Source organism: Camellia sinensis, chromosome 7, assembly GCF_055761805.1.
Source record: "Camellia sinensis isolate YWXY chromosome 7, ASM5576180v1, whole genome shotgun sequence".
Classification (NCBI taxonomy): Eukaryota; Viridiplantae; Streptophyta; class Magnoliopsida; order Ericales; family Theaceae; genus Camellia; species Camellia sinensis.
In genome coordinates this window covers 80,345,422-80,356,713 of record NC_138967.1, presented here as the reverse complement: position 1 = coordinate 80,356,713, position 11,292 = coordinate 80,345,422, and the positions used below count along the sequence as shown (strand labels likewise).

The following is an 11,292-nucleotide window of genomic DNA, read 5'->3' as shown; positions in this document are numbered from 1 at the left end:
CCGTTGCAAAACGAATGCTCGGGGACCAAAACACGCAGTTCGGGGTCCCGAAAATGGGCTGTTAAGCACCGAAAATGGCGTTCGACCACGAAGTGGGTTTCTCAGCCCCCAGTGTCCCTCAAAAGGGATGAAATAAGATGTATGCCAAAAATCAGAACAAACGGAGGTGGTTAGGCGGTCCCGAACCGAGGCACACGGCCTAACGGCTCCGAAAACCGGAAACCGGACTCCGAAATGGGAAAAATGGCCTACGGCCACCAAACGTAGCCTACAGACATTGAGAGACGGTCTACGGGACCTCTCCCTTCCCTTAGGAAAAGAAACAGAGAAAACCGAGTCTGGTTCGCAAACCGAGACAAGGCACAGAAGAGGGTTCGGAAGTTTGGAGGCAGGGCTCACGGCCGCGACTCTGAGACTTCTGAACGAGCACAATATGCAACATCACCAAGCGCTCAATCGGTGACGTCTGAGTCTTAAGGTCGGTCAAAAATGGGGTGTCTACAGCATGCGTTTACTTTTCATGGCGAGAATGAAACTTCTTTTCATGGCGGCGTTGTATGAGACCTCTCCCTCATCTTCTTCGTCTAAAAATGAGTCTTTAATGCATAGTAATATTCCAATACATAAGACAACCAGATTCAATCAAAACCCTAAACTTAATGAAGCTAATTACAAATCTGAAGAACGAAGGAACCCACCAACCAAGATTTCAAAATGAGGACGAGGTGTGATATAACTCATCTGACCATTTTTTGTGTTTGTTTTGCGGAAGAGCTCTCACCACTATTGCCTTTGTTTAAATTATTTGATTCCGAATCATTTCATTTATTTTTAAGGTTTTATTGCATATAGAATTCATAAATAAATGAATGAGTCTATTTAATAATTATACTATTTTTTTTATCGTGTTTGTCTCAAACAAGTATATTTTTTAAAATAAATTATTTATTATTTTAAAGACAAACATGATAAAATAAAAATATTACAATATAAATATTCCGTAATGTCAACATTCACAAGTCAATGTAAACATTTATACTATAAAATATGAATGTTTACATCACCAAGTTACTAACCGTTCAAAAAATATTCTTAAGGATAAAACATCTAAAATATGATAATTATGATTCAGTGGATCAAATGTCCAAATAATAAAAAAGTAATCCCTTCCATACTCCATTTTTTTAGACTCATTTTAGGCTCACAATAATAATCTAAACTGCTCATCTCGTAATTCCAACGATTTACATGAGTTATGCAAGAAACTAATTTTAGATGTATGAATAAATTGTGTCTTATTTTTTTGTGCTCCTCGGGGAACAAAAAAATGTTAATACCTGGTGGACATTCTCGGAAACAAGAAACAAAGGGGGGCCTGCAGGAGATTTTGGTTTATAAGGCAATCAAACATTGCATGTGTGATCGTCAAATATTCTTAACTGTCACATTCAAATTCAAGATTTTCTAGCTAGAGCTCTCTACTGATTGTGAAATGCACCAAAATAGATACGTGGTGATCAAATTAATTGACTAATTTAGCCATACACTAAAAAAAAGGTGTTCATTCTATCTGGAATTGCAAATCCAACCAAGTGTATCAGAATGATATGTCTGTTAATTGCGATATTCATGCAATTTCTATTGTTTACAACCATATATCATTCACTACATATAAAACATTGAGATTCTGAGAAACTTATTTCTATTTTTAATTATTTTCTTAATTATTAAAAAAAAAAAACCTTTCCCCCCGCTGCAATTCTAGTGTCACCCACCATCTGAATCCCCAATAGAAAGGCTGCCTGCCACAGCTATGACAAAGCTCAGTCAATGCCCGAGCAGGCTATGCTTCAAAGACGAGCAGTTCCGCCCCCTCGAGTCAATTGATTTCATAGAAAGCCCCGGGATGAAACTTCTTGCAAATTGCTGCAGCAGCTGCTTGTACTCTTGCTTGATCCTGCAGCCAATCATCAGAAGGTCTTTATCATTCAAAATAACTTATTGTTTTCAAACGACAACTGCTTTTGCAGACAATTTTTCCAAACAATTAATAAACTAAACTTGAGAACTGCGTTCTATACTCTCACCACTCCCATAACAACTCAAGACTAAATCCAATCGACTCCCATGGCTCAATTTTCAAAATGTTGATTACAAAAGTCATCATTCCTTCAAACTCACGCCAACATTTAGATGGAGATTATTACTCTTGAGCTGCAACTTGCAACTGTGAAAAAAAATAAATAAAACACACACCAAACTTTGAATATGTGATAATGCAGCCGATGCAAACCAAAGGTAACAAAATAATATGAACATGACAACCCTCAAGCTCAACACTATTTTCAAAGCACATTGTCATGAGTTAAGAAGAATAGTAATATGAAACAGCTTTGGAGAAGAACATCAGCCACAAATAACTCAAAAACAAAATAGAGAAACTTAATAGCTGAAATCATGAAAATTAAAAAAAAAAAAAAATATCTTACTTTTATCATAGAGAAACTAAAAAACAAAAAATCACTCTTTTTTGACAATGAACGGCAATAGTAGATTTTCAGAATAAACTAAACAATTTATATCATAACAGTTCTGATAAACAGAATTTGCATCATTAATTTTTACTGCAAGAGGCCACCTTTCCTGACCAAGGCATTTAACTTGCAAAGTACAGATTCAGCACACCAGGTTCTTCAACTATGCCAACGTTCTTAACATAATAACAAAATCCTAATTTGAGAGGACAAAGTTTACTTAATCCTACAATGTTTTCCTTTTTGGCACTGAGAGTTTAGGCCACTGCAACAGCACATGTGGGAGGTTCACCTATTAACCTTGAAATTTGATAATCATGGATGAAAAGTGTCTCTTCTTCCAATTCTATGTGCTTTGAAATGAGCATAATGCATCAAATAGTTATTTGTGCCTAAAGGAACTTCCAGCTCAATTTGCACTAATTCAAATGAACCACCCAACAAGCATAACATGCAAAGAAAAGTTCCTTTGTTCAAAAGACCGCCCTTGAAGTTTTGTATAATGCTTCTTGTGGACTTCTATCCCCCAAATGAAAATTATTTATAAAGTAGTTTCGGCAATATGAGTACTTCATTCTTGGTAATCCAGTGTCAACACTTGTTAACAATACAAAATATCATATCAATTAGAGTGCACATTACATAAAAATGCAAACATACAGAGATAGATTTAGAAACATAACAATAACACGTTAACGAAATAGCAAATTCAATCTTGGTGAAGAAGATCTTGCAATCCAATCATGGAACATAAACACAAGATTGACATATTTTTAATAGCATATTTGCGTGTTAAACGACCAAACTAATAAGAACTCTATATATCCAAAGTATTTGTAAAGAACAGACAAAATAGCTTAGCACAAAATTCCGAATGGTGAAAATTGCAACTCAAACTTAGGTATGTTTCTCCTCATTCCTCCTTCAAACGCAACTAAAGGAAGAAATGCCAATGCAAGTGCTTTTATGTCCACAAGGGGGTTTTGAAAATGAACAATCATATGAGTATCAATAGGTCTTGGACTTATGCAGTGAATGGAAAAGTTAGATTGGGATGAGCATGAAAAAATTGCTAAAAAAAATAGAGTACCAAGTAAATTTGATGACTCATGCTTGCAAGTCAATTCATAGACAAAGCAAAGCAAACATGAAAATAGATAATATGGCGTAACACCTCTAGATTTTAGGAGATACACAAGCTTAAGAACATATGCAGAGAGAGAGAGAGAGAGAGAGAGAGAGAGAGAGAGAGAGAGTTGACCAAGGGCTTCGACAACAACCTAGGGTTTCGATAGCAAAGACCAAGGGATTCTGTGGCAATAATGGATGCATAAAAAATCTCCAGCTAGCAATCCATCCACACTCTCAGTTGATCAAGGGGTATGGCCTTGGCTTGAAGAAAGTAACCCATATATACAAAAGTATTAGAGAGGTATAAAATAAATAAATAGATAAATAAAAACTTCATATTAAGAAAATGAGTAACGCGTACCAATATGAGAAACGATAATTTTATTAAGAAAAAACAGATATCATGAGTAAAAAATAGGCCACAACCTATAAGAGTGGAGCAGTTTGATTTTTTTTTAAAGACAATTTAGATGACATGAGGTTGTTGCATGTTGGTAGTTGCTTAAAAGGGCATTACATGTTAGTGGTTCCCCAACATAAAAGTGCTTGGTTATGTAATTTTAACAACAATAACATTAACCATTTCATTAGACCAAATGAAATTTAAAAAAAAAAAATAGTTACATGTCGATGGTTCCTTGAGCTAAACATGAGATCAAAGGGCTATAATATATATATATATATATATATATATATTTATTTATTTAAAGTGAGAAAGGCAATTATTTCTCTAAAATGTCATGATCAATTCAAAAGAGACAACACCCAATTCACAATAAACACACATACTGATAAAAGGTTACAAAAAACAAAGAACAAAAAAAAAATCCAACACATAACTTTAGGATGGCAGGACTTGAAACATTGATCCTCCCTTCTTGAATTAGCAAGAAATACAACTCAAGCTAAAATATGGTATGGCAGGATTGTAGGCCCTGGGAGTTATTACTTGATCGAGGGTTAAACACAACTTCAAAATAAGGGAACACCAAAATAGTGTTCTTGATCACTAGAACCCATGGCCACACAAAAATGGAGCACTAGAACCCATGCCAATACCAAAACGGTGTTCATCAAAGTATAAATAGCAAACACACGGAACCTGTTCAAACTTATCCAATCAATCACAATTTACACGCAGCAAGATTAAATTTAATGACATGCAATGCATATGCTTAAACTAATACACATTTATACAGCAAAAGAAGGCATATGCACACATATTTTTGCATATAAGTTTTGGCAGATTCCATTGAAGTATTACACGACACACCCACACATCAAGGCGTTTCATATTTACAGGAAAACAGTGTGCCACACTTGAAAACAAAGTGATATTGATGCCAAGGTGTTTCGCATTTCAAAATAGTGCATAATTTTTCCAGTGGGTACAAACTAGATCAAAGAACACATTTCATTCAAATGGCTAAAACGACACACACCCATGACCGCACTTCAAACCACATCATGACCACAACTTAAATCACATCATTAAGAAGGGAAGTTTTCGTAAGTCTCTACATACATGGGATTTAATTATAAAAAGTTATATAAGAACATACATGTCACTATATGATGAGTCCACCTTAGATGAAAACTATGAAGTATGGACGCTCCAAAATTGGTGCCGTGGTGGTGTCCGACACGTGGACACGCCGGGGACATAGGGACATACCGAGGACACGTATGGGACATGCCAAATGACGTGTCCCTTTAATTTAATGATTTTTTTTTTGTAAGAGACACGGCAGCGACACGGCACGGACACGTGTCCATATCGGAACAAGAAAGGAACTCAAAACAAAGAAAGAGAGAGAGAGAGAGAAAGAGAGAGAGAGAGGCTCATCGGGCATACCTGGAAGCTCTTCGCTGGTGAGTCGTCGGTGGTCGGTGGTTGGTCTCCGATCGTCTTCTTCGTCTTCGTCGCTGTCACTCTTAGTCTCTCTATCTCTCTCAGAGGTTCTCTCTCTCTGATTGTCTCTATCTCTCTTCTCTCTCGTCTATCTCTCTTCTTTCTCGTCTATCTCTCCTCTCTCAGTCGATCTCCATCCCTCTCGTCTCTCTGTCTCGTCGATCTCTGCTCTCATCTCTCTTTTCACCTCTCATCTCTTTGTCTTCTCTCTCTTCTATCTCGTTTCTCTCTCCTCTCCTCTATGATCTGATATTTTTATTTTTATTTATATATAAATATATATATATATATATATTATATTTTGGTTTATATATTATATTATTTCTTCTTTATTTTTTATTTATTTGATGATTAGATATTTATATATATATTGTATATTTTAATTTAATTTTTTCTTTATAAATTTATATATTGTAAATTTATTTTTATTATATATTTAATTTTGTCTTTATATAATGTTTACAATATATAGAACATATGCTTATAATATATAAATGTAATGATCGTTATATACACATTAAATTAATATTCGTTTTTATTAATTTGGTTGTTTGGTAATATAAAATTAATATACATAGCAAATACGTAAAATATATACTTAAAAAAATAATAATAACTTGTCGTGTCCCCTGCCGTGTCCATATCCCCATTTTCTTGAAATCATCGTGTCTCGTGTCCGTGCTTCATAGGGTGAAAATAATAAGGTCATCAAATGAATGAGGATATAGCTGGTATACTTTATCTATTGTCTTGACGTATACATTCTTAATTTTTTTTGTAATTTAATTCTGGTTTATATATATATATATATATATATACATATATATTAGTTTTGGGTATGTTTACTTAAATTTTATTGAACATGCTTGAAACTCACAATATGCTGTAAAACCCAAGAATTTCACACATCAACAAAGTATAATTGACAATAATGGTACACCTAACCCATTTGATTTTCAATGATAGTCCCTATAGTTTCCTTTAAGTTTCATTTTGGTTCTTCTACTTTGAATTGCAACACATTTACCCTTCCATTTTGCTTTTTGTTTCAAAAAGGATAATAGATGACAAAGGTTAACTTTTTGGACAGAAATTGCTATTGTGCAATGTATGTAATAAATTTTCAGGGATAAAATGGTCTTTTATCTCTCTCTCCCCTCTTTCATCTTCCTTTTCGTGCTAACCACAAAACAACATTTCCATAACCACACCCACCACTAAATCTCCTCCCTCCACCTCCTCTCACCATGACCAATCATCACCTCCACACCACCCATTCCCCTGCTACACCACCAAACAGCCACCTCCCTTCATTACAAAACCACCACCGAACCCACATCCCTCCATTACAACCCCACTTCCTCACCACTATAAGCCCATGCCCAATTCTATGCAAATGTTGAGCACTTGCACATCCCTTTTCAACCCTTAATTCATTTTGCACAAACACAATACAATATATATTTCAAAATCCTTCTCAACAATACTAAATCATTATCTGATTTAATATATATACTCAATCAAAATTGTCAGACTTTGTATGCAAGTGCTGAGGGATTTCGGGATATTTGTTGTGCTATTATAAGGAGAGAGAGAGAAAGAGTTTTACGTATGCGTGCTTGTGTAGTATGTCCAAAATTGGCTAAAGAAAAGCATAAATACATAATGGACAAAATTCTATAGTGAAATTTAATGCGAAATCTTCCACCACTTCATTTAAATAATGAAAAACAATAAACAATGGCTACTCACACAAACAAAAAATAATAATAATACTTGAAGAAATTTCTTAATCCCAATTCTCTTAAAAAACCAGACAAATTTACATTAAAATTAAATCTATTCAATAGACAGCATAACAAAAATTACAGCAAGAATATAAGCCTAAAAACAAAAATTGGGAATGTGTGATTCATTATTGTTGTTTTCGTCCCACAAAGCATGGGACAGAGTGGTGCAAGCTCAATGGATTGAAAAAAAAACAACACAAGAAAAGCACAACAATCAGCAAATTACTATGAAGAATAAAGAGGTAGATATTCAGAGAACTTCAAGAACCTCAATGGAATCTAGAAACTTTTCATTTGACTTTGCCTATTTTGATTGTTCACATGTGCACAAAAGAAGTAACTAAATCATGTCTTAGCAAGAAAGAAAAAGGGGAAAAATAAATCACATATCTAGATTTGATCAACTTTTCCATTCGAGTAAAAAACAAGAGCCCCATTAAGCCATTAGCCGCACGTATGTTGTTAATCTGAATTACTGTTAAATCTATACTGCAACACATTAAACTGTAGAAATAGTGATGGTCAAAGATTGACCCATTTTAGAAAAGGAAATTGAATAAAAATAGAAGCCGAAGCCTTTCCCAACTGCTCAGCACCGGTAGACCGGCAGGTCAACCGAGGGGTCTTTCGGTCGGTCAACTGGATCCACCTAGCTGTCCAGTTTAACAGCAAGCCCCAGTTTAACAACAAGCCTGAATTCAGTTTAACAAAAAATCAATAAGTTGTGTATAGAACCTATAGATATTTTGAGAGAAATTTATGAATGTCATAAAGAAGAACACAACAGACAAAAATTGAACACTAAAAAAAAAAAAAAAACAGCAATTAAAACCCAATAAATTTACGAATTATGAAAGAAAAATCAACATAAAATTAGTCTATAATAGCATAAACACATGTATGCATGTAGGAAAGAGTTACCAATTTTTTTCTTGATGTCTTCTCGTATTTGCTTTCAACAGAAAATTAGTCTACAATAGCACAAACACATGTATCTATATATGAAAGAGTTACCGATTTCTTTCTTGATGTCTTCTCTTCTTCGCTTTCTGTTGGTAATTGCCACCAAATAAAAAATAAAATAAAAAATCACTGTAGCAGTCACCCGGCCGTACATCCGGGAGGATGTCCGAAGGGACGACTGTGTATTAGTCCCAAAACAATGCAGGCTAGACCTCAGGGTCCACATCCATCAAGAACATGAAGTTACAACTTCCCCTGCTTGCCAACAATAGGGCTGAACCATTTATTTTGGCGTCATAGTCAAATATTCTTTGTCAACTTCCATTTTTAATCAATTTCCTTTTCTATTCAACTTCCTTTTTTATTTAATTTCCAAATAGATCGTCAAGGTATAGTGGTTTCTTGAATGAAATTCCATTTTTAATTTTACGCAAATTCCAATTTTATTTTTCTTCAACTTCCATTTTTATTCAATTTCCTTTTCTATTCAACTTCGTTTTTTATTTAATTTCCAAATAGATAGTTAAGGTACAGTGGTTTCTTGAATGAACTTTCATTTTTAATTTTATGCAACTTTCATTTTTGTTTTTATTCAACTTCCATTTTTATTCAATTTCCTTTTCTATTCAACTTCCTTTTTTATTTAATATTCAAATAGATCGTTAAGGTATAGTGGTTTTTGAATGAACTTCCATTTTTAATTTTATGCAACTTCCATTTTTAATTTTATTCAACTTCAATTTTTTTTCAATTTCTTTTTCTGTTGAACTTCCTTTTTTATTTAATTTCCAAATAGATCGTTAAGGTATAGTGGTTTCTCAAATGAACTTCCATTTTTAATTTTATGCAACTTCCATTTTATTCAATTTTAAGGTAACTCAAATTCCCTGTTAATTCCCGATAAATTCTCGGTAAATTCCAAGTAAATTACTCTTTAAATTCCAAGTAAATTCTCAGTAAATTACCCAGTAAATTCCTAGAACCAGTCTCGCATGAGAATACACATGAACTTATGGAATTCATTCAAAATCATCATCGCATTAGGGACAAGGAAACTCATTCTTGACTCCAAGCTGACCTTGTTCAAAACTTGTGGCAAGTTTGTGGGAGCGTGGTAAGTTTGTGGGAGCATGGCAAAGCACGCCTTGATCTCTTCAAGAAATGCTGAATATATTTGTAAATTCAAATATAAAAATCAATATCATTCCAAATTAAGCGACATAACCTCCATCCACCGGCAATCATATAGTTGTATCAAGTAAGCAAGTAGCCACATGGTAGGATGCTTAAACATACATAATAAGAAAAACACACACAAGCAGGATGCTAAAGTATAAAAACTTACATGTTTACCGACGTCCCGCGAATAGATACAAAACAAAGTTGGCAAAATATGCATGATCTTATATACAAAATCCTAATGCAATTCACTCATGAGATGCAACCAAAGATTCGAATTCTAATATATGACATGTGAATCATCTCAAGAACATAAGGTAGAGTACATAATCATATAGGAATTGATTAAATCAACAAATGCAAACTTAGCTGAATCAAGGTGCATGAAACATGGATGCAAAGTATGGATATGATGAAAATACAAAATATGATGCTTATGTACAAATAAGGAAAGTAAGTAAAAGAATGGGATAGAAAGAAGAGGGGCGGGGAATTATTCCAACACTTGAAAGAATAATTACAAACCAAATGAAAGAGAGAGACGGAAAATATTATAACAAAATAAGCAAGATTAGAACGAAATTAAAAATAAATAAAAGAAAAAACTTCACAAAACACTCAAATGAAAACAAAATAGAAGCTTCATGCGCCTTGGAGACCACAAAAAATTGGTATGTTCAACGTCAGAAGACTACGTTGTTCCGTCCAAAAGAAGTTAGCCAGCTAGCCAACTAGGCCTAGCAAAACCTGTCTTGTTGCAACATCGAGAAAAGAACAAATAAAGAATATGTAAGTGGCTCCACCGACCATTTCCTGTTAGATTACAACAAAGCTAATATGAAGTTAAATTAAAAAAACAAATATAAGATAAAAAAATGCAAAAAAATGAAAAAAAATTGAAAATTCACTTTCCAAAAAAAGAATGAACTTCTTGATTTCCAAACTTCCTTTTGATCACCCTTAAGGTTATGAATTATGTTCTCAATCCTCAATTCAAAATTTTGGAATTTTAGCTAGAATGACAATTTTGGGTTGTTTAACAGTGTGCATGGGGAAAGTGGTGAAGACCCAGATTTCACAATACACTTTAGTTTTCTCACTTTCGACACAAACTGAACACTCCTTGATCAAAGCTACACAAGTTGACTATAATGGAATTTTTGGGATCAAATAACAGTGTATAAGGATAATATAACAGTGAATGAAATTCACAGATCAACTTCTCAACTTTGACACCATTCTTGATCAAAGCTTAGACTCTCCCTATCAATCTAGTCCTTCTTCATCAATCCCCTCTCCCTCTCTCTCTTCTCCTCTCGTCTCAACAATCTAATGTATACATATAAGCAATGCAAATGGAGAAATGGTGGAAGACAAGAATGGAGCATTAATGAAGATAATGGAGAACAGTTTCCCTATGATGGTTAAATCCAACGAAAGACGCAAATGGTTTATGTGCAGTATTTAACTTGTAAGTAGTGTCGAAAGTCACAACATCACTAAGTTGCCCATAATCTATGACCATCTGAGCATCGCCCTAAAATATGTTTGTAATCTACTCCTTGTTATCTAATTGGACCGAGTAAAAAAAAGATAGATTCTCCAATGTTTTCTCACGAAAATATTACAAAATGCTACCTGCCTTCCCATATTCTAAACTCTTCTGCCTTTTCGTTCTCAAATTATTTTTTTGGTCCATTATATTATTTATGTATATAGGTGATCAGGCACGTGATCAGGCTTAGAGGTGTCTGCCTGGAATTTGTTTTTGTCAGCTAACTAG

General features: G+C 34.1%; 1 long non-coding RNA gene across 1 annotated transcript; it reads right to left on the bottom strand.

Annotated features, from left to right (window-relative positions):
• Nucleotides 1-1,430: 1,430 nt before the first annotated feature.
• LOC145794698 (uncharacterized) lies at nucleotides 1,431-5,786 on the bottom strand. Its single transcript, XR_014334624.1, has 3 exons — nucleotides 5,521-5,786; nucleotides 3,796-3,926; nucleotides 1,431-1,957 (listed from the first exon to the last, which is right to left on the bottom strand). It is a non-coding gene; the product is annotated as an uncharacterized LOC145794698 (long non-coding RNA).
• Nucleotides 5,787-11,292: the final 5,506 nt, after the last annotated feature.